This window comes from Brachyhypopomus gauderio, chromosome 12 (assembly GCF_052324685.1).
Source record: "Brachyhypopomus gauderio isolate BG-103 chromosome 12, BGAUD_0.2, whole genome shotgun sequence".
NCBI classification, from domain to species: Eukaryota; Metazoa; Chordata; class Actinopteri; order Gymnotiformes; family Hypopomidae; genus Brachyhypopomus; species Brachyhypopomus gauderio.
This window is the reverse complement of record NC_135222.1, coordinates 20,424,186-20,447,283: the sequence shown is the minus strand read 5'-3', so window position 1 is coordinate 20,447,283 and position 23,098 is coordinate 20,424,186. Positions and strand designations below refer to the sequence as shown.

The 23,098-nt window shown below is 48.1% G+C and overlaps 2 long non-coding RNA genes across 4 annotated transcripts; one reads left to right on the top strand and one right to left on the bottom strand.

Annotated features, from left to right (window-relative positions):
- Positions 1-418: 418 nt before the first annotated feature.
- On the top strand, positions 419-1,934 carry LOC143528621 (uncharacterized). 3 transcript variants are annotated; one of them, XR_013134499.1, is made up of 4 exons: positions 419-559; positions 978-1,214; positions 1,307-1,420; positions 1,531-1,934. It is a non-coding gene; the product is annotated as an uncharacterized LOC143528621 (long non-coding RNA). The 3 variants fall into 3 exon arrangements; XR_013134498.1 differs by having other exon boundaries at positions 978-1,221; XR_013134497.1 differs by having other exon boundaries at positions 978-1,420.
- An 18,683-nt stretch (positions 1,935-20,617) lies between these two features.
- On the bottom strand, positions 20,618-22,824 carry LOC143528364 (uncharacterized). Its single transcript, XR_013134441.1, has 3 exons — positions 22,753-22,824; positions 22,379-22,542; positions 20,618-20,883 (listed from the first exon to the last, which is right to left on the bottom strand). It is a non-coding gene; the product is annotated as an uncharacterized LOC143528364 (long non-coding RNA).
- Between the last annotated feature and the right edge of the window lie 274 nt (positions 22,825-23,098).

Here is a 23,098-nt window from a genome sequence, read left to right as displayed (position 1 = left end):
AGTGAGACAGACAGACAGACACATGTCAGTTTGCTTTGCAGGGCGTGTGAAAGGTAAGAGGGGAGAGAGATATTTCAAATGCAGACCAACGTGTCAGCCGGGTGACGTTTCTACGACAGGCCTGTGTAGCAACAGTGAACAGCTTCACAATGTCAGAAAGGCAAACCACCAAAATGGCAACATTTAGCTTTCTCTCAGTTTTGTCTGAATTATCTTGCTCAAAAGCCATTTATCAGAGACACTGGAGTGCTAGACAGACACGTGTGGCCTTTGCCATCACCCTACGTCTTCCAGTAAAAGCCATAGAGGCAGTGAGCTCACAGTCATGTGCACCTTCACTGGAGAACTGCCCAGTTCATTTCATGCCGAAAAAAAGAGGAAGACAGAGTGACGAAAGAACGGATGCACCGGGTGAACACACTTCTCCAACAACGATGCCATCTTAAAGAAACCTTCCGATGAGTGAACTAGCTGGCAAGTTCACTCACACAGCTACGACATCCTCCGCGCTATGAGAAGAAATGGCGTGGTCCTATTCAATCAACCCACCAGGCCGGAGGTTTGTATTCTCTCAGCCTTCTCGGCTTTCGACGCCGACTCTTGCCGACTCCTGCACGGCGATGCTCGCGGCCAGCAGGGCGGCGACAGGTGAAACCAGCGGGGGCATGTCGCTTTGCTGCCTCAGCCCGATCAAAAGGGCCTCTCTTCTCCGCAGCTGTTGCGTGTAAATCAGGGGCGATTTCCGCATGCTGTCCGCTCCCGAGAGAATGGGCAAGTTTGAGGATGGGGGGGTGAGGGGTTGTGGGGAGGGGAGCTGGCCGCCTGGGTACTCACGTCCACATTGTGCAGTGGAACAGGCGGGCACGATCACACATGGCTTTCTCTCTCTACCCTCTCTCTCTCTCTCTCTCTCTCTCTCTCTCTCTCTCTCTCTCTCTCTCTCTCTCTAACTCTCCGTCTCTCTCTCCGGTGTACAGAAGGCCCAGGGCAGGGGAGCCAGTTCGAAGCACCGTGGTGAGGTGACGCTCTGCTTGGCCGCGGGGGTCATACCAGCGACAGCTGGCCCAGCCAGGAGCTGCACATGTGTGTTAGCCACCATCGTAACACACATTCCCGGATGCTGTTATCACATGGAAGAGGTGTCGGCGAAGCCTCAGGGTTCAAATCTCTCATGCTAACCATATCCGTCCCTGAGGGGTGACTGTGGGTCACATGTGCGTGGTGAGGGGTCACATGACTTGTAACCGTAATGATATGGTAACTCATCCAGATGAATTAATGAGCTCTCCCACATGTGTTATTTCAGTGTAACACTTCTCACAGAAAGAGAAACACACAACCTGAGCATGCCAGACCTGGGCCAGAACTCGGGCTCTATGCGAGCATCAGCGTCGTTGGAACCGTAACCAAAAAGCACCAGGTATCGGCTATAAACTCATTCGCATCACTGTACAATTACAGTCGAAAAATCTAAAGTGATTTGATGGCCCCTGCTTTGCATAACAAACGCTGTCTGCTGTTCATTCATAGAGAAAGGCAACAGGGCAGGACTGCTTTATGAAAGAATACCGCGCAGAAAAGTTCAGCACGCCGGAGTTGGCCACACAGCTCTGTGTGTTCCAGCCAGCAGGGCGCCATTCATAGAAAGAAAGAAGAGTAGAAGTTCCTGGAAACAGAAGGCAGTGAGGAGAATCAGCAGCAGTGGCAGCTGTGAGGAGAAGGTGCCTCGAGAGGAGAGAGGACAGTCCACACTCGTCCTCCTGAGAGGAGAGGACAGTCCACACTCGTCCTCCTGAGAGGAGAGAGGACAGTCCACACTCGTCCTCCTGAGAGGAGAGAGGACAGTCCACACTCGTCCTCCTGAGAGGAGAGAGGACAGTCCACACTCGTCCTCCTGAGAGGAGAGGACAGTCCACACTCGTCCTCCTGAGAGGGGAGAGGACAGTCCACACTCGTCCTCCTGAGAGGAGAGAGGACAGTCCACACTCGTCCTCCTGAGAGGAGAGAGGACAGTCCACACTCGTCCTCCTGAGAGGAGAGGACAGTCCACACTCCTCCTCCTGAGAGGAGAGGACAGTCCACACTCGTCCTCCTGAGAGGAGAGGACAGTCCACACTCCTCCTCCTGAGAGGAGAGGACAGTCCACACTCGTCCTCCTGAGAGGAGAGGACAGTCCACACTCCTCCTCCTGAGAGGAGAGGACAGTCCACACTCGTCCTCCTGAGAGGAGAGGACAGTCCACACTCCTCCTCCTGAGAGGAGAGGACAGTCCACACTCCTCCTCCTGAGAGGAGAGGACAGTCCACACTCGTCCTCCTGAGAGGAGAGAGGACAGTCCACACTCGTCCTCCTGAGAGGAGAGAGGACAGTCCACACTCCTCCTCCTGAGAGGAGAGGACAGTCCACACTCCTCCTCCTGAGAGGAGAGAGGACAGTCCACACTCGTCCTCCTGAGAGGAGAGAGGACAGTCCACACTCGTCCTGCCGCTCAAAGGTGCTCAAAGTGGCCGCAGTGTTCACGGTGCGCTTCACAGCGGGGAGCAGCTTGCGAGGGGAACGCTGGTTTGTGCAACTGATTTACTAAATAGAGTGTTGCTAAACCTTTGGAAATGTAAGAGAACAACAAATTATCTGACAGTTTGTAATGACACAATTTAACAACTTCCTACCCATCCATGTCTTCATAACAACCCCAGAGGAAACTATCTCTGAAATATCCAGGTTACAGTTAGTAATATAAGCACCAGTAGTAATACAGTAGTAAAACTGCCCATAATATTAATTACATTTGTAAATTAGAGATTATACTTTTAGAGGACATTTTTTTTGTTATTGTCTTGTCATATATCGTGCTGGTTGCAGGAAAAATATATCCAATTTCCTATAATTTACAAATTCTAAACTGTATACTAAAAGTGCTTTCCGATCTTAATGTGTATGTCAGCACAGTGGCTTTGAGGAGAAACAGTTACTTTGAGGTTAAAGTGTAGCAAGGAATCTCAGACTTTGTATTCTTCCCACCTATATCTACTTGGACAAATGAACATAAGCATAAATAATATTATGCTGCTGCAATAGGTCGCTGTAAATCTTATACAGTCATTGACCCATGGCAACCTACAGACCCACAGACGTGTAGACCTGAGGACCTATAGACCCATATACCCATAGACCTGTAGATCCACTGACCCATAGATCTGAAGACACATAGACCCATATACCAATAGACCTATAGATCCATACATCTGTAGACCCATATATCTGTAGATTCATAGACCTGTAGACCCATAAACCTGTAGACACAAAGACCCTTATACCCATAGACCTGTAGATGCATAGATCTGTAGACCCATAGACCCATATACCCATATACCTGTAGATCCATAGGCCTGTAGACCCACATACCCATAGGCCTGTAGACCCATAGATCCATAGATCTGTAGACCCATATACCCATAGACCTGTAGATCCATAGACCTGTAGACCCATAGATCCATAGACCTGTAGACCCATAGATCCATAGACCTGTAGACCCATAGACCTGTAGACACATAGACCCTTATACCCATAGACCTGTAGATGCATAGATCTGTAGACCCATAGACCCATATACCTGCAGATCCATAGGCCTGTAGACCCACATACCCATAGGCCTGTAGACCCATAGATCTGTAGACCCATATACCCATAGACCTGTAGATCCATAGACCTGTAGACCCATAGATCCATAGACCTGTAGATCCATAGACCTGTAGACCCATAGATCCATAGACCTGTAGACCCATATACCCACAGACCTGTAGACCCATAGACCCACAGACCTGTGGACCAACAGGTCTTTGGCACTGAAGTTCTGCTACTAAAATAATTCAGATGCTGCCTCCACAGTTCACATCATGCAAGACCAAATGTCTTCCTAAAGTCAAGTTAGGCACCACTTTTCAGGTGGTATGCTCTAAGGTGGCACACTTCGAATGCTGGATCATTTCCTCTCTTCTGTCATTTTATCACTGTGGTACAGGTTAATTTTTGTCTCATCTGTCCTTAAGACTTTGTCCTAAAATCTTACACACTTTCGATGAAACTTTTTACAAAACTGTAACCTGGCATTTACGTGCTTGAGGTTTAACAGTGGGTAACATCTTGTGGTTGCATGAGGGTGATCACAATAGCTAGAGGTTGTTCACCCTCTCTGACCCCCATTGATTCACTGATATGCTTTACTCCTATCTTCCAGAATGTTCTTGCATTAATTCTTCCTTCATTCATTCCCTCCCTCTCTCTTTCTGTCGCCCCCCCCCCCCTCCTTCCCAGTGCCCAAGCTTCTACAGGCCAGTCCCCTTATGAAAATTGAAAATCATAATTTTCAAGGGTCAGATTGGCTGTCATTACAGAATCCACTGTGAGTCCTCACAACCAAACTAACGAGCATTTTGGATTAGTTCCACTCTTGGGTACAAATGTGTCCTATAGCAACCAAGAATATGATGTAAAGTTGCTTTAAAATTAAATTTATGTTTTTCTTTATTTATTGCAAAATACATTAACATGATTGTTTTCATCCAGTTTCTTTCACCCCTTCTCTGAATGTTTAGAATGGTCTGACTGCACAATGTGTGCATGTGTGTGTGTGTGTGTGTGTGTGTGTGTGTGTGTGTGTGTGTGTGTGTGTGTGTGTGTGTGTGTGTTAATGAGTGTGATTGCATCTGCACGTATGCATGCGTGTGTGTCTGCATGCGTGCTTGTGTGTGCAAGGAGTGGGGGTCAGAGCGGATGAGGTCCACTGGCAGGAGGCCAGCATTAGCTATTCAGGCAGTAAGGGCTAGTGGTGGAAGACAGGGGGAGAAAGGCACGCGGAGAGGCAGACAAAGCCAGCCAGAGAGAAAGGGACCCTGGGCCAGAGAGAAAGGGACCCTGGGCCTGGAGTAAGTCACTTTCAGGGGTCGACAATACCCCTGAAAGAAAGAAGCCGATGACTGCTGCTAGGAGACTTTGCACAGAGGCATGCGGATGGTGGGGCCTTAGGCCCAAAAACATCAATGGGCTCATCCAATCCTCATTAAGGGGCTGAAATGATAGAGATATACATGAGAAAAAGACTAGAAGAGATGAGAGAATGAAACAAGCCTCGCCACCCAGAGAAGCAGCACATTCTCGAGCCAAGCACAGAGAGAGAGAGAGAGAGAGAGCGCCCGAGTCACCCAGAGACACCTGGGGCAGAAGAATAGCAGACAATGACCTCAAAGCAAAAAAAGAGAGAGAAGTCTTATTTCCTCATTTCTCCATAATGCGCAGAGAACAGGCGCTGCAGTGTTGCAACACACCGCCTGTTGCATTTTAAGAAGAAAAATCTGTACTTTCTTCATTGCCTAAATGCTATCGCGCAGGGAGCGTTCACTCCGCTGTAATAATCCTCTCTTGGATACGCTGGTGAGAGTCTTGATGTTGTTGGTGAACTAGTCATTTCTTGGTTATTTTTATAATTGAAAGGCTTCCTGTGCTGAGGACTCTCAGCTCTCCCACAGCACATGTCAGCAGAGCTGGTAAAGTCACAGACAGTAAGTCAGCATTTGGCAGCGAAGCGTTGACCCGGGGAGGGGTGGAGTGGTTGAACTCCACCACTTACTTACACACACACACACCGAAGGTTCTGAAAGGCCGTGGCACGGACCGAGCGGGTTGACCGGGCAAGTGCCCATCACCCATTGGTTAATCACAAGAACACTTTTTGGGTGTCCAGTTGTCTTGGTGTTGACAGAATTGATGAAGGTCTACAAATGTGTTGTAGTTCTCTGTGTTGGTCTATATTGATTTATACTTTCTTTTAGTGTGTGTGTGTGTGTGTGTGTGTGTGTGTGTGTGTGTGTGTGTGTGTGTGTGTGTGTGTGTGTGTGAAAATGCAAAAATCTAAACTCGGACCATCCCCCTCACCCCCGCTGCTGTCCTCGGGGCGTGACCCCAGCCTCTGTCCCTTGCCCCTGTCTGCTCACTCACCTCCCATACATTCCTCAGTCCACCCATGACACAATCGTATGGCCACAGGCCCCTAAGCACATAATCCCCAGCAGCAAAGCCACTCACTCAAGCCCTCTGATTCGAGAAGGGGAAAAGGAAGGGGGACAGAGGAAGAGCTCTGGACAGAGGGGAGCAGGGGGAACAGGGGGAGGAGGAGGAGGAGGAGGAGTGAAAGAGAGTAAACGGAGGCCTGGGGGAGAGAGAAAGAAGTCAAATCCTGTGATTGGGGGAAGCGATTGTGAGCGAGAAAGAGAAAGGATTAGGTGACAATGTCGGACGGCGCACAGGGGTCAGGGGGGGACCGGGGTCCTGCTCGGCCTCCTTGGTTAGAGACAGATGAAAGCCGGGCCTCCCCCTCCAGGGTCCGGCACAGTTCAAGTGTGAGCGTGGCCCCGCGTGGGGGCTCTGCGCCACGCCCCGCCTCACCACCCCTCCAAACCTGTCGTGCGGGTCGCAGACCTCGTTTTCATCCACACACGCTGCCCTGGGAGGGCCCCCGCCAGACCTGATGCATGTACGGGACCACAGAGAGAGTGCTCTCATATAATCCCGTAAGACTGGCCAGCTAATGGTTTGTACCAAGCAACTAGACATGCAGCACGCAACGCTCGACATACACAATAAAACGAAGGTGCGGACAAGGTTGCTGTTGGTAAATAAACCTAAAGTCTAAATAAATCAAACTGTGAAATCCCTGAATTTAAATGTTATGAGTTGCAATGTCCTCTTTCAACATTGGCGTGAGGAAGCACATTTGCATAGGTTTATAGGAGTTACATGTGAACCCAAGCACCCAAGCACTGGGTGTCATTTCTCAGTGCTAGCACAATACAGTGCTCAATTCCATGACAAGATAATTAAACACTTCTAACCAAGATTCGTTCCAGATCCCAGTAAAGAGGCAATAAAGGGGGAATGAAGCACTGCTGAATATACCAGCCCCATTTTCACGTGTTCAGTTGAATAAATTTATGCCTGAACTTAAGAGTTGTTGAAACAACACAAAGGTTGAGGGCGCTGATCAAGAAAACAATTCAAGTGGAACCAATGTCCACAATTCAGGAAATCGAGTATATTTCAATGAACTGGAGCCGCAGGGTGTTTTATCGGAAATATTATTGCTTTGTGTTAGAAGCACTTTATGAATTCAGTTGTGTAATCTAGTTTTGCTGTATGGTAACTCTGTCAGAGTTTTGCTATTATGAACGGACTAGCTCAGCACCTGGAAATGCCTGAAATGTTTCACCATAGAATGCTAATGATAGGTTACCAGGGCAGTCCAAAACATTTTAAACGTAGATATGCATAACTTTCAAAGAAATGTTTAAGCAGATTATTGTGTGGGTGTGGGACAGTGTAAAGTGTAAAATGAAAAGTGAGTTTTTTTTTTTTTTTTTTTACAAAAAATAAAAAACCCATCCATTTTAATTGCACCACAAACACACACACACACACACACACACACACACACACACACACACACACACACACACACACACACACACACACACACACACAAACCTTCTGTTTCAGAATGCAGCTATGTTTAGGGAACCGCCCTACATCTAAAGCTTGCAAATGAGTTCTTCAGAAAGCTGATGAGGGTTGCCTGGTTTTGTGCTGATAAGATGGAACTCATAAAGAGTGAATCAGCAAAGAAAGCATAGGTGAGCAAATACTGCAGTAGAAAAAGAGAAAATTACCATCTGGTCTGTACAGAAGCCGCTATAGAACGTGATGAAATTATGGCATCATTATTCACATAACAACACAACAAAAGGACCTCGGCGGCTAATAATATCAAATAAGTAACACAGAATGTTTTCCTCTCTTCAGGGAAGGCACTATTTATAGAGCACTGTAATAATGCGTTCTCAATGTCATGGAGAGGAAACGTCTTTGCATACAATAGGACTATCGGCCGTCCCAGTGACACTGGCAGTGGGCGTGGAGCAGGTCTGGGATGGGAGGGGCTTCTGTTTCCTCAATGCAGCAGTGGGGCCTGCACTTTTGACCCGGTTCCTCCACAGCCAGGCCAGGGGCTCCAACGGCCCACGATAGCCGCAGCGGGGAGGACACTCAGACCTGTTCTCATTTGTTGTCCGGGACACTCTTCCTTCCTGCCTTGTGGACAATGGAGAGGCTAAACATAACTCCACCTTCATCCTTCCCCACACACGACTGCACGAGCCGACCCCCTCTACCCGACACCACCCCCATACAGCCCACCCCCCCTTGCCCCCCCACACAGGAAAGGGAGCTTTTTACAGTGTGGGGCAGCAGTTCAGACGTCGGCATGGGGAGGGCGTGATTGTGAATGGGCGTTGGTTTATGGAGGATGTAGCGTCTCTCTTTGGAAACGAGGGGATTCAGCCCCTTTCACGGCTCCCTGCAAAGCCCTCAGTGAAAAGCCCGTGGCTCAAGCTATTGTGACTAAGCCCGGAGGATCTCGAGGTGTCAGGTCTGATGCCACTACTGTGTGAGGTCCATCTCCTGCTCATCACTAAGACAACAGTGAAAAACTGTTGACAGCTCAGCCAATTGGGGAAACACTCTATATAGTATCGCAACTACGAGTTACCAGCCACATTGTCTCATGTGAGAGACTGGTATTTTAAAACTCTTTAGAGTTTGAAGAATAATGATAATAACTAAGCAGTGGAAAAGAGAACCCCAAGCAGCTAAATTAAGCTCTGTTTGTTTAAAACAGGTTCCTCAACAGCTGTTGGTATGTTGGACGGTTTGAGGGGAAAGAGAAAGTGTGTTTGCTTTGTCTTTATAAAACTGCAGCTGTCCAGAAGAGAATAAAACCTGCCACGGAGTGACAAACCTACTGCAAGGCAACTTTTTTATTTTATTCACAACTGAGTATCATCTTTTACAACCAACTCAACAGCAGGATGGCCAATATTGACACTGCAACACTGCCTTGATTACAAGGTGCCATGTCATCACCTTACAGGACAGGAGACATGTCTTCATTAGTATGCAGACTCAAACAAAAAGGAGAGAAGATTCACAACATTTGTGATCAAATGCAACACTTTAGCACCAAAGCAAGAGGAAGAACTTGTGAATCGCAGAGCTAAGAGAAAACATAAACTCAGAAACGCTCAAAATGTGACAGCCCTCCCCAAAACTCACAATAGTGGCTCCTGTGAACAGACTTGTAGAATGGTGGCCATGTGGACAGGGTGTGTTGATTGAGAGATTTGAGCTCAGCAGCGATGGCTTAGATGCACCTTTAGCTTTTGTGCTCTTTGCAACTCTTTGAAATAACCAAACACACCCCAAAAATTAGCCAGACAACAGCTTGTTCTATCAGTCAAGAAGCAATTTATTAGCCGTTGAAGTGTGAAGCATCCCCTCCCTTGCTAATCTAATCAAAGGAAACTGTCATGTTAGAGAGCTGTGCTTATCAGCTCACTGTATGCTTTAAAATAAATGTGGCAGGTTTAGAGCAGGCCTAGCATGGAATGTGTGTGTGCCTGTGTGTGTGTGTGTGTGTGTGTGTGTGTGTCGTGGGGGGGGGGGGGGGGGGGGCAAGGGTGTATCTAGGACAGAGTGACCCACACAACCTCTGCCACTCTGCCACATGTGTTAGAGGTTCATCAAACCAGGGTCAAAGGTCAGGAGGTTAGGATTCTGTTTCCTGTTTCACACAGAGCACGGCTTCATCTGGGCCCAGATATCTGTGCTTCCATCAGGGGTGTGACAATGGCAGCCATTCAAGCTTTGGCCCATTCTCAGTGCATTACAGGCCCGACACTGAGTGACTCTAATGATTTTACTCTGATTATGAGAAGATGTGTGACTCTTTCTTCAATGACAAGAGTAAATTGAGCTGAAACACGATGACTGCTTTTCACAAATTTTCATTTACTTTGTTCATAGATTTAATTACTCTACCTATATAGAACTGATTCAGAAGTGGGTTTACTTAAGGGATTATGTAAGAGGAAATTAACGTAAATGAATAAGCGTGCCGGGGTTAGTCAGGACCATTCGGATCGTGGCACTTCCGAACAGACTTCTGGCACGATCAAATTCAGTGTTCACAATGACAAAGTAACGCACTATTCTCCATTGTTGTTGTTTGGAGATTGTAATAATGAACATATAGTGTAATGCACCAGGATTTAGACTGCTGCTTAAACAGCACACTAAAACTGCACACTTTGGATCTAACGCGGTGAAAACATGGTGAGGTTGGTACATCCTGCCCCTGAAGGCACACCCAGCACAGCAACTATTTGGCAGGACAGGACAGGGAACCATGGGATTCAGGTTTTAACTGCGAGTCTCACACCCTGGTCCCCACGTATCACCACTAACCAGTCGGGCATGTAGCATTCTCCCCTAAGCATGCTGAGCTGACTGAACACTGCGTCAAGTGCTGCGTGATGTCTACAGACCTTTTTCCTCGAGGTGATTGTGCCTGGGTAGAAATGGCCAAAATCCTGCCCCACTGTACAAGGGGGTAAAAAAAAACATCAGTCGTTATATTACACACACACACACACGCGCGCACACACACACAAACGCACACACACACGTACACACACAGGGAATTGCAAAAAAATCTGAATTTTCAGACTGACCCACACCAGTGTCAACAGGTATTGTTTTTCCCCAACTAACACAAGAATGTAATCAAACACTACAGTAATGTACCAAGTGCCATCAAACTATCAGTAGTGCAATCTCAAAACTGCTTCTGGAACTACAAGGATGCATTCTTTAAAAAATTCATTACATTTTTTATGCTGTAAATAAATCTTTCAGTTGGGCGTGTTAGGTAAGTTTCACGTGAAAACATGCCCAGCTGCAAGGCTGTGGAGCCTAACCTTCAACGTTGCTAAATTGATCTCTGATTAATTAGATTTCAGGTGAAATGTGGGCGTTAGGAGTAGATAGACCCAGGCTCTTAGCTATGTCTGCACGTGAGAAAATAGTGACTTTCACATCTCTATTAAAGCAGTTATTTGGACCACCTCAACATTCCATTATGTACAGACACGTGCAGGTAGCAGACGTGCTCGCTGGGAGGGTAGAGAAGGACTAATATTATTACTTTCATGAAAGCTCGTCCAAGCGGAGAGTGTTATCAGCAGGACGTGCACGCAGGCATGGGGACAGGCATGGTGAGGGATGAAGTCATGTGACATGCCTGGCGAGAGCTTCCCGGGCGTATTGTCTCACCACCCGGCTCGGGTTACCTTCCCCCCATGGCCCAAGCCAACATACAGAGCTCTCAGCCCGCCCTGGTCTTCCGCGGCCGAGCTGCGGCAGGCTGATGGGGGCCCGCGGTCCTGCCCCAGTGCACCTGTGAAAGCCCGGACCCGGCCGCCCCACCGACGAGAGCGGCACCACCAGGAGTTCTGCCAAATTCTTGGCCTTTGTGCCGCCCCCATAGACGGGCGGTGGCTGGCCCGTCCTTCCGGTCCTCAGACCCGACAGCAGATCAAAACAACAGGCCGTAGGGAGTGCTAAACACAAGCCACAGCCATGCCTGCAGACTACACAAACGCCCTGTAGCGCAGAAAAGGTTGATGTGCTTAGGGTGTGTGTGTGTGTGTGTGTGTGTGTGTGTGTGTGTGTGTTCTGCGAGGTGTGAAGCCCTGCAGGAGGGAGGCCCTGGGGAGACACACCCGCATACCTAACTGTGGGGAAGGATAAGGCTCAGGCTAAACCTGGCTGATGATAGACAGCAATAGAAAGCCAAGCCCATCCACGTCTGCACGGTTTGACATACGGGTTACGGAACAAGAAGGCCAAGTGTGATGTTGCGCAGGACTTTTGGAAGCTCACATGTGCTGAGCAGACCATATGTGACTGTGTATTAATAATTAGGATATGATATGCCAGTGGGTTACATGTAACAAATACACAAGTATCAAGTCAAGTAGCCTAGACGCATCATCAAAGTGTTTTATGTCATTTTATCTTCACACACCCACACACTCATAAAGCCACAGTCCATGCACACGTACTTAAGCACAATTATGCACATTCGCATATGCACACACACACACATACACACACACACACACACACACACACACACACACACACGAACACAGAGTGCACAGGGAAAATGAAAAAGGAGTCGTCTGCGTAGGTGTAGAATATATGTGCGAGCGTGTGCAGACGCACAGCGTGTGCTGAGACAGATCAGGTAGCCGAGAGGGGGCGTGTCTCTGATCACGCAGGTAGCCGAGAGGGGGCGTGTCTCTGATCACACAGGTAGCCGAGAGGGGGCGTGTCTCTGATCACGCATTGCTGTGAAATGCATCATGAGAAACAAAGGTCAAGCAAGAGAGGGCAAAAGTGCCTAAGCCACAACTCCCCCGGCTTCACGCCATTTGGTGTACAAAAACACCTTCTGCCAGCTTCACCTTTGCTGCATCATCCAATCAGAAGTGCCGTGGTGGTGTTGGCACTGGAGAGCATTTCTCTATCTTTGTATGTGAATGTTTTGACTGTTTTGCCTTCCTACACAAGAATGCAGAGGAGACGTGCATTAGCAGAAGCAGAACGCATGAACATCAAACAATTGCAGAAGGAGACGAGATACGCTTACACAAAGTGAACAGTGGGCGGACACACAAACCGACACATTTTTGCACCAACGTGACCAGATGCACCATCTTAAAGTCAGAGGGCACACCGTTTTCTTTGAGTAGCACTTTGTGAATGCTTCAGTTACCAATCATCAGACTTAAAGGTTATTATAGGTTATAAGTTACTGTGTTCAGGCAGGTTTTGTTGTGCAAACTTAGACAAAATCAAATAATCTTAAATAAAACCAAAAGCAGTTGGTTGGAAAGTGTCTTGTGTGGCTCACTGACACCAGCAGCAGCTGCCCGGGCTCGCCAGCAATGCCCTACCAGGTCGTGAGCCCTTTCGGTTCCTCTTTGATTCAGGATGTTTTGTCTTCAGCGGGTGAGACGCATGCTCCTTCAGGTTCAGGTCAGGCTATCGACATGATGGTGGACCTTCTGCAGTCGGTGCTGGATGATCCAGAGCTGACGTAGGAGCAGGGCTCGGGCCAGCGTGCTGCCCAGGGCCGTTTGTGTGGAGCTCAGCAGCTGGGCCCCATGTTCTTGGGGTTTCATTCCCTCACTGCTGCAGACGGTCACAGAGAGAAGGAACTCGCTGTCCAGTTGGCTTATGCGCCCAGGACACCCAGCGTCGCACCGATGAGCTGATGCGCACCCTGACACGCTCCCGTTCTTCATCTCGTCATCGTCATCATTTCCGTCCAACCGTCACACCGCCCAACGACTTTACAGGTTGCTTTTTAATGCAGTGTAGCTTCTTTCTTCTTAAATCCTCAAAGCACATGCTGGTGCGTTCGTCTCCTCGTTCCGACATGATTCGGGAACTTTTTCATTCATTTGTCAATTTGTGTGTGTCAGTTTGTCTTTGGCTACAGCGATCTTTCATGCTCTGTCAGTTGGTTCTCCTGCTAACCACACCAGGGTGTTCTTGTCTTCATGTTTTGTGCTTGACGATCATTTTCTGACATTTGAGTCTTATTACAGCCTTCTCCGTTCTTTACATTGAAAGACAATACATCCAGATGCATATGCCCCTTGCATATGCATATGTACAATCAACTACTGAGATTTGCTAGCTCTGTTATGCATTAGCTAATGATGCTTTAAGACACAACCATTCAAGAACTGAATGAGCAGCCAACTGTTACTGAGCAGTCCTGTTACTTATAACTTACTCCTAGTCTCCCTGAAACAGGGGCACTATAGATAAAAAGGCTTGTGATTCCAATATGGTCAACCCAATATAATTGTAAATACTCTTGAATTATTACAGTCATAGTTTAGTTTCAAACACTACTGAACAGATTCAAAACAAGAAAGTTGTATGTCGCTGCCTGATAACTTAAGCACTGCACTATTAATGATGGCTGAACAGTAAGGCACAATAGTGTATGGTTTGTTTGTCTTAGGATCGACTGCAGTGTTTAGCTTCTCAAAGTGAGACTACTTAAAACACCATTCATCCGTCATGTTTGAAAGGCACGCAGAGGGTGCATTATCAGATGTACGGTCTGATAATGACCTCTGACACACCTTGTGGAAACATGCACTTCCTTCCCTTTCTCTCCCCATGGCAATGTTTAAAAAATCAACAAAGCAAAATATGTATTTTGACCAAATATGGTCTTCCTGGAGCTGAGTATGTGGAATACTGAAGCTGTGTGTGAAACGTTGATGAGTAACAGGGTTGCTTTAATAAACCCAGATCCTAGTGTGTCAGACAGGGAGGGGAAAATGTACAAACTGGGAAATCTTCATGCTTTAACTTTCACTTTTGGAGCATGCTGCTTTGAGATCTAGCAGATCAGATTATGACAACAATACGTACAAGATAAATCAGTTACATATTTGCCCGATTTATATATGAGGCCATTGGAAGAACAGGTGTAAAATCTCTTGATATGATAAGATAATTTTTTTTTCATTGTTAGATCAATATCCCAAACAGCCACACCGTAGCTGCTCTGTTCTCCACCTTCAGTCTAGCATTTAGGCGTGGGCCGTTTTGGACAGCTCGGAACGCGAGCGCGGTGGCGTGCGTACATCGAGATCGGCCCTTGCACCGTTTACCCAATCAGTGCGAGCTAGGCCGTAATGGCCTCCAGATGCAGAAGCCACCCACAGGGTGGTGGCGTCCTCTGAACCGCAGGCCCGCCGACTTCTCATGAGCCGCTGGGCTCGACGCTCCTGCGAACCCCGCACAGGGCATTGTGGGACATGTGGTTCTCTTTCCTCTCCTGTCACGTGACCAGTCAGGCAGTTAAGCATCTGAAAAGCCCCAGTTAATGTAATCAATACCCAGAGTGGAAGTGCGTCCCAAAATTGGCTGGTACGATGCGGGAGAGGCTCAGAACACGTGAATAAAGGAATCGGACCCTCAGCTCACAAGAAAGCTGTAACAGACTGCAAAACGTACAGACGTTATCTACTTCACGTAATGTTGCCATTAGGATCCCAGTGACATGGTGCGGGTCCATGTTGAATGACACCAACTCAGTCACAGGGCCGGCACCGACACCCTTGCTGCGACACAAGAAAGGCAAGCTAGTGTTATGTGGAGAATGTCAGAATCAAATAAGTACAGGAGTGGTTCTGTGGGTCTTGTGGTTCTGCTGGTATCTCCTGCACATTTGCACTGGGAGCTCAGCACATTCATCCCGAAGGAATGTCACCAAAAACTGAAAACACACTGAGTCAGTTTCCTTTAGGAGAGCGTTTTGGTGCCACTGTACTGGATGTAGCTGCAGACCGACTCTGGACGCCGCCCGTTTTGGGTCGAGGAAGAGATGAATACTAAGGAAGTAATGCTATCTCAGACGTGCTTCTAGCTTAGTCACAGGGGGAGTTTTGTCTTTCCTGTGTGTCTCTAAACAGAAGCATGATTCAATCAATCAGAGCGCCATCGGGGGGTCATGGCACGGTTGCTCGGAGGGCACTGTGGTCCAAGGAACTGAGCTGATGAGCGCAGAGGTAGGCAAACGCGAGTGCTCAAAAAAGAGGCCAACCCCCCCCCCCCCCCCCCCCCCCCCCAATCCGCGGAGGGCTCCTTCGAGAAGAAAGCGGGCCCCAGCCGAGGGTGAGATCCCAGCCTGGCTTGCCGTGTTTGTTTCTGGGCTTTGTCTGCAGAGGCCCCGGAGCGAGCGGTGTTGCGTAAGAGGCCCGTGTGGTCTGCTCTGGCATGCGGGCGACTGAATTACCGCGGCAGATGGTAGAGGCGCTTCTGCGGGGGCCCACCGTGTCGTGCCAATGTTCCGGGTCGGGTGCCCCCTTTCCACACCCCCCCCCCCCCCCCACGTCACCCCCACGAACCCAGGCCTCCCCCGACTCCCTTTCCTCTCCTGCTCCCCTGGCCTTGCAGGCGCACAAAGGCCCCAGGAAGTGGGGATGAATGCGCGGCCGGCACGGCGTGCCGAGGCGCGGGCCACAATTGGAGCTTTCAATCAGTGAGCGCTCGTTAAAGAGGAGCTGAGCTACTGCCCCTGCCTGCCTGCCTGTGTGTGCCAGGCCCACATGGCCCTCGCACCCATTCCCCCTTTGTCCCGGAGAGCGCCAAAGTGTGGGGCCCGGATCGCCCGATTATTTAGAAACCAGTGTTGGCTGGCGGTGTTGTGCCCGTGTTGCTTTGAATTGGTCATTGTGTAGTCAAGGATCAAGCTCGTTTGCTGGTTAAGGATCCCTCTCCTTTTTATAGTGCTTGCTGCTTTGTGTGCATGTGTGCGTGTGTCCGTGTGTGTGTGTGTGTGTGTGTGAATGTGTGTGTTGGAAGCTAGAAAGCTGCTTTTACTGATCACAAGTTAAGATGTTTTTTGGCCGACAAATTAGGTGTCTGTCCAAGTCTGTGTAAAAGCTGAACATTCGCTGTTCTTGCCTCTGTAGTTCAGGCCAGAAACATGATAGCAATGAAAGGTGAATCTGGCTTCCCTGATCCTAAGGGATGTGCCCAATAAATTCTTTTTGGATGACGTGTAAACTTTCGAAACACTCTAAATTATGCTCGCAAGCTTCCAAATCTCAATTTTTCCATGTTTTCCGTAATCCAGACTCCAGCTGCATTCTGCCTTTGTTTGCGTTTCGTCATCTGGTAGCCTGTCTTTGCAAGCGAGGTATTCAACGTGGCTTGTGCTAGCAAGACACCAACACCAGTGTATCGGAATGGCATACCAAGTATTGCAAGCATCCGAACGGGGAGTTCTCAGGGCTTCCCCAGAAGGGAAAGACGGTGCCACAGCAAGTCCAAAGACGCCGAACCTCCTCTGCCCTCTGCTGCATCACCGACACCACGTGTGCACGGGCAGGAGAGGCCAGTGCGAACGGACCATCATTTTTATCGTGATGTTATAATGCTGTTAACTACGTTTATGGATGACAAACAGATGTTTTTACTGGGACCTACCAAGGGGCCCGAAATGGCCTCCAGACAAACACGAGGCAGCACAACTTAAAGTGCAGTATAATGGGTCTGATTTGATATGACTGGCTTTTTTAAACAGTCATAATCCCTTTTGCAGGCACAGGAGTCGCCCCACTAAAAAGCCCCATTGTGGCGGTGCAGAGCTGGTGGGGGTGATTTACATAGCCAAAGGAAGGTAATCAACTAGCTCAAGCCACGGCTGAAGGCTTCAAAGAGGGGCCTGATTGAAGCCCCATCGAGGGGGGGGGGGGGCTAACTGGATTGACAGTGGGGCCACCCCAATCAGACTCCCACACCGGCTCTGCGCAGAGCGTGGGGTCAGGGGTCATATTTTAAAAGGGGAAAGGGGAAACGGGCCCAGGTTAGCAAACTGTGTCCGCTTTGTGTGTCTAGCGTCGGCATGCTGGCCGTGTGTGCACGGAACAATGTGAGCTATAATCTAAGAACGCTTGCAGGCGTGCGCATCCTAACCAGGGCTGAGCGATAAACTGGTATTAAAGTGAATAGGCTACCGGTAGCCTCGCGATATATTTTGCCATACCGTGGATTCAGTAATAAATCTAACAAAATTATTAGTATTTTTTAACCTCAGTCATACGTTACATTTTACTACGTGAGTGGTAAAATCAGCGCGCGCCCTTTGCTAAATCATTTGATCATTTGCTGTGCTGCAAAACTGCGCTCGTCAGTCATTTTTACGAACTGCATGATGTTTACATACTTTTTAAAAACCGGTAAAAAAAATCACCCTAGGTCGTTTTAATCCGGAACAAATTGCCATGCGACTTTATATTCCTCATATCCTGCGGGCTGCAGCAAATGAATTTACATGCGTTAGATACTTTGGCATTTACTTACCGAAGGCCTGCTCAGAGGAGCTACATTTCCGCCATCGATAGGTACATTTTACATGTCTGTAGCCCGCAGATGTTCAGACACAAATAATTACGACAAGCGTTTTATATAATATCAGCAGGCAGTTCTCATTTTGGTGATGGTTCATAATAGCAAGAGACAAGTCGTTTTTAATGTTTAATGCAGAGATTTATTATCCATGCTGATTTCTTTATGGATATCTATACATATAAATTTTCCAAGTGCTTGAATTTCTTTAACATATTTGGCTAATTTAAATATATAAATATTTGCTAAACATCCATTTGCACAAAAATTAAAGCAAAATGTTTCTACTGCAATTCACTCACTCAAGTTTTGGCTTTATATTTTTGATTTATGAGTTATTATTTCTGAATGGCATATAATGCATATTACAGCGCCCTGCCTACTTCTCAGCATAAGTTTTACACAGCCATGCACAAGTATTAATTAATTTATCAACATGAAATCTGTTAAGTTGAATATAATGGTTATGCATGAGTTTAATATGTGTGAAAGTGATAAAGATTCTCTGACTCATTCAAAGAGTCAAAGAGCTGCTAACAGCATTTCAGACACATAACCAACTGAAACTACTTGCAAATTGAGCACTCAAACACCAAACATGAACCAGACACATTGCACACGCTCAGATTGTTGTTTGCCTTTTAATTAATTTTATTTACAGAGCGATGCGGAAAGAAAAAAAAAATGAACCAGCCTTAACCAGGCCATTCCTGGTATGGCTGCTTTGACCACAGACCAATCAGCCGTCTGAGTGTCTGTCATTCCATTCATTGTTTTCACTTACAGGGAGGATCATGGCTTTTATGATAGCAGTTGGTGGAGGGCTGGGTGTTTTACCGTTTTACAGCTCCTGCTTTATGACGAATTTCCTCACTCCCATCATAACCATGAGTCACTCATTGCAGTGAGGGGAGAGATAGAGGCACTTCAGATAAATGATCCACACATCAAAGCCAAACGCTGCCACCCCCCACCTCGCCGGAGTATATATCATTACAACCTGCACCTCTAATCTAGCTGTGATAGGCAGGACGGTTCTGATCTGCTCGAATCAGAAGCCGTCCGGCTGGATCTCTTTGAGTTTAACGCTGGGACAGGAAGTACCACAGAGGGATGGATCAGCAGGTCAAGCTGGGCGATCAGTCTACCAGCGCTCCACTAATGGAGCACTCCGACTCCAAAGGTCGTTCTGGCAGGAGCGTCCCTTCACTGGGCTCCTCTCAGGAGGGAGAGCCGTGGTTGGAGGTGCTGTGTCGTCTAATGACAGATGCACACCTGTACGTCTTCTGCGGTGCGAGTCCTGTGCTGCTTATACTGAGATTTATGCACAGCACACACATGTACACATCAAGCAGACACACACAAAAGACACACACTCGTGCTGACAAAGGAACTCAGCATGACATAATGCCCTTGTGTGTGTGTTTTTTTTTTTCTTTTTCTTTTCTGGACAAGCATGGACAGATACATGTGCACACCTCCCAGACACACGCACACACACACACACACACACACACACACACACACACACACACACGCACGCACACACACACAGAGTCTCTATGCAGCTGTCGGACTTCACAAAGCCCAGCCTGTTAGGCTAGGAACAGCCAGCTGGACACAGCACACCCACTATTCCCTTTCCAAAACAAAACTGCACCCCCTCACAGTGCCCTCTACCACCCTTACACTAATTACTGCATGCCAAGGCATTTGCCAAGCGGGCAGCTGTCGGCATGGGTGGCAGAGAGTGGATGAGAGAGGGACCGAGAAGCGAGGCACACAGAACGACCGAGACACAGAAAGATGGAGAGAAAAACAGAGAGGCAGACAGCAAAGAAAGAAAGAAGATTGAGAGAGAGAGAAGAGAGAGAGTAAGGGAGGGAGTTACTGCTCTATGGTGAAACTGTTGAGGAAAGTGCCTGAATGAGTGAGACAAGCGGAAAAAGGAAGAGAAAAAGAGATTGAGAGAGGGAGAGAAAGAGAGAGAGAGAGGCCACCACTTCCCAGCCTCTCCTCGTTTTCTTTCCTGCAGCGTGGGCAGGATACACTAATCGGCACAGCGCCATCATAATTGCAGACTTGATGAGCACGTCTGAGGGGCCCTGCCACACAGCGTGCCCCCTGCGGCCAGTGCCCTCCTCGCCCGCGGCCGCCTCATGGCTGGGCGCCCGTCCTCTGGGGGCTATTAGCCCACATTAGGTGTAATTGGGAGCGGTGACTGAGGTCCTTCAAAAGGCCCCGTGGTGGGCTGCACTCTGCTCCACTGTCTAGATGGCACTTAAATGACCAATGGAAAATATGAAAACCTTTTTTTCCCTGCTCATAATTAATGGCAGGGAAGCTTATCTGTCCAACTCTTGACCTCAGTGTTAGGTTGTAGTACCTGTAACCGTCATTGCATTACAGTGGAAACTATATCTGCAGGTTGGAAAAGACACCGTCACCCGGTCATGTCGGCACTCTCCCCGCCATTACGCTGCCTTATCTTTCATTCTCCAGGCAAATTCTCCCACCCACCCTTGTCACGTTCCTCTGCTCCCCTCAGCCCAGGGTGCTATCGGGCGGCCGAGAGGGACGTTATCAGATGTTGGAGGCTAAGGGTGGATCCAGCTGCTCCTTAGTGTGTGTGTGTGTGTGTGTGTATGTGTATTTGTGTGTCTGTGTAAACCCAACTGTTTGCCAGCACTGATAGATTCTCTGGTATCCCTATATCTGTGTTGCAAAATCCTGCTGTGTGTGTGTGTGTGTGTGTGTTGTGAGATGGGGTGTGTGGAGGAGGTACTTCATGCTGCACTGCTGCATGGCATGAGGGCTCCAGTACGTGATCAGGGGTGGCCCGGTTTGATTAAGGGGTGGAGCTGTATCAGAGTCAGAGCTGTCTCCACTCACGTGTGGCAGGTAAAGGCCACCACTGGCCTATGGCCTGTCTCATCTGTGGAGGGCAAAGTGTATGCAGCCCTCAGAAAACAATTAGCAGCTCCTTCATCGCTGTAGGAGACAAAACAACACAATCAGTCATAACACACGTCAGTGAAATCACAGTTCTCCTGCTGTCCAATAAATCAAAAACACAATAAATAGGGAAAAATGTCTGCCATTTGAAGATTTCAACCGCTCTCCCCAAGTAAATGACTTCAAATGAGTCCTCTATGATTTATTATATTCACTGCTCTCAAATTTGTCCAGATAAAAAAAAAAAAAAACAAGGACTTAATTTACAATTGTGGCTGGATATCCACCTTTGTGAATGGAATGTAAATACCTTCTGCCTCGAGCCTTTTCATGTCCCTTCACGTTCCCTCATCCCACCCTCAACCACTCCTGCCTCAAACATGTGTAGCAGGGGGCGGTCAGCTGGAAACAGCTGATTCAGGCACAGTGCTCATGTCTGGTGGGGGGCCGGCTCTGGCTGGGGAGCAGTGTGGGTCATGTGACCACAGCGTTCAAAGCAAGAGGTGGCACGGAGGGTTTTCGATGGCCCGCAAAACTGTTGCCTAAATATTTAGACAGCGGCCCCTGTAATCGGCCAAACCAGGACGGGGACGAGGGCTCGGCAAATTAGAAAGCAAAGAAGCCTCCCGCAAGACTGTGCATACGCATGTGTTTGCATGTGCGCACATGTGTCTACATCAATATGCACATTAGTGGGGGAGGCGGAGTCAAGCCCACCAAAGCTGCACTTTGGGGGGCACTGACAATTCATCCAGACTGGGAGACGCAGGCGCTGTGTGGTGACGTTTGGTAATCGGGACACCATCTCTGATTTATAGTGAGCCAAATATATTGTAACCAGCGAGCTGGGTCACATTCCATCTCTGGCCATGCTGTAGGAGACAGGGCTATGGCCCTCACCACAGTTCTATATACGTACCGGGTTGTAAAAGGTAATTAGCTGTGATTACTACAAACTCATCCTGCCGTACGTCTCCCAGCACACATTCTGAAAGGGATCTCTCTAACTCTCTCCTTCTCTCCCTATCTCTGTCTTCCTTTCTTTACTCTCTTTATTTCTCTCTCTCTCTCTCTCTCTCTCTTTCTCTCTCTCTCTCTCTCTCTCTCTCTCTCTCTCTCTCTCTCTCTCTCTCTCTCTCTCTCTCTGTGTCTAGACTAAAGCCTCTAAGATTTTCGAGCAATCTGTAAAACAGACCAAAAAAACCTGTTTGATGCTGAAACTTCAGAGCGAGAGTATTTCCGCAGCAGAGCGTCAGACACGCGGGACATCCTCTGGTCCCGTGGTCAGTGCCAGCGTGCCCTGCAGGACGCGGCGAAAGCCTAAATAACAGCCACCGCTCCGCCCTTCCGCCAGTGAAAATAGCTCCCCCCTTTTCCCTCTCTGACCATTAGGACACAGAAACAACAGAACAAAGACGGAGACCGAGAGGGGATGTTCCTCCCCAGGGGCCAGAGGTTCGACGATCTGCAGAATGCGATGGAGGAGATAGCTGACCTCTAAGGCCATGATTAAAGCACGCGCTGTACTGACCTAGCGCATGCCCTGGTCAAAGCCGGAGTTTGAAAACGATGTTTTCACGCCACGCTTCCTGCTTCCTGTCATGCTGTGCTGGTAAGCTGGGATGGAGTCAGCACCTTCCTTTGAGGCTGTATGTCACCACGCAGGATATTTCTTAACGTTTGTGGTGCAAAAGCCTGCACAGAACGATCACACAGTTATGTGTAATGCTTTATCCGAACTCATGTATTACCCTAATTTAGTTCTTATAACAAACATAACAATTGTAACAATGAATGTTTTCAAGCATAAATAGTATTCTAGTTGAACTCATGAAATAGAGTCCTTTAGAAAGAGCTGAAAAGACCCTCTTTTAAAGCATAGCCTTAAGGGTTTGTTATAAATACCATTAGTACAGCAGATGTTCAGACAACCATTCAGGTTAATGCTCAGTCAAGTAGATGGCAACTGTCATTGCCGGACAGGTCGACCTCCCACACTGGTTTGCAAAACACCGGAAATACAGCCAGCCAACCACAATGCTCACCTCATTCTGGCCATGAAACATAGCTGGCATTGTGGAATGTGATTTTCATAGATTTGCATGTTTTGCATAAAGTTTGAATGCACTCCTTTACTTCGCTAGCTGTTGTGTAACTTTTGCCGACAGGCGAAGACGGCATTCAGTTACGCACCTCTGCAAGCGCCTCATTTAACTGTCTACAAACAAAGGTCTCAAGATGAGAGGATCAG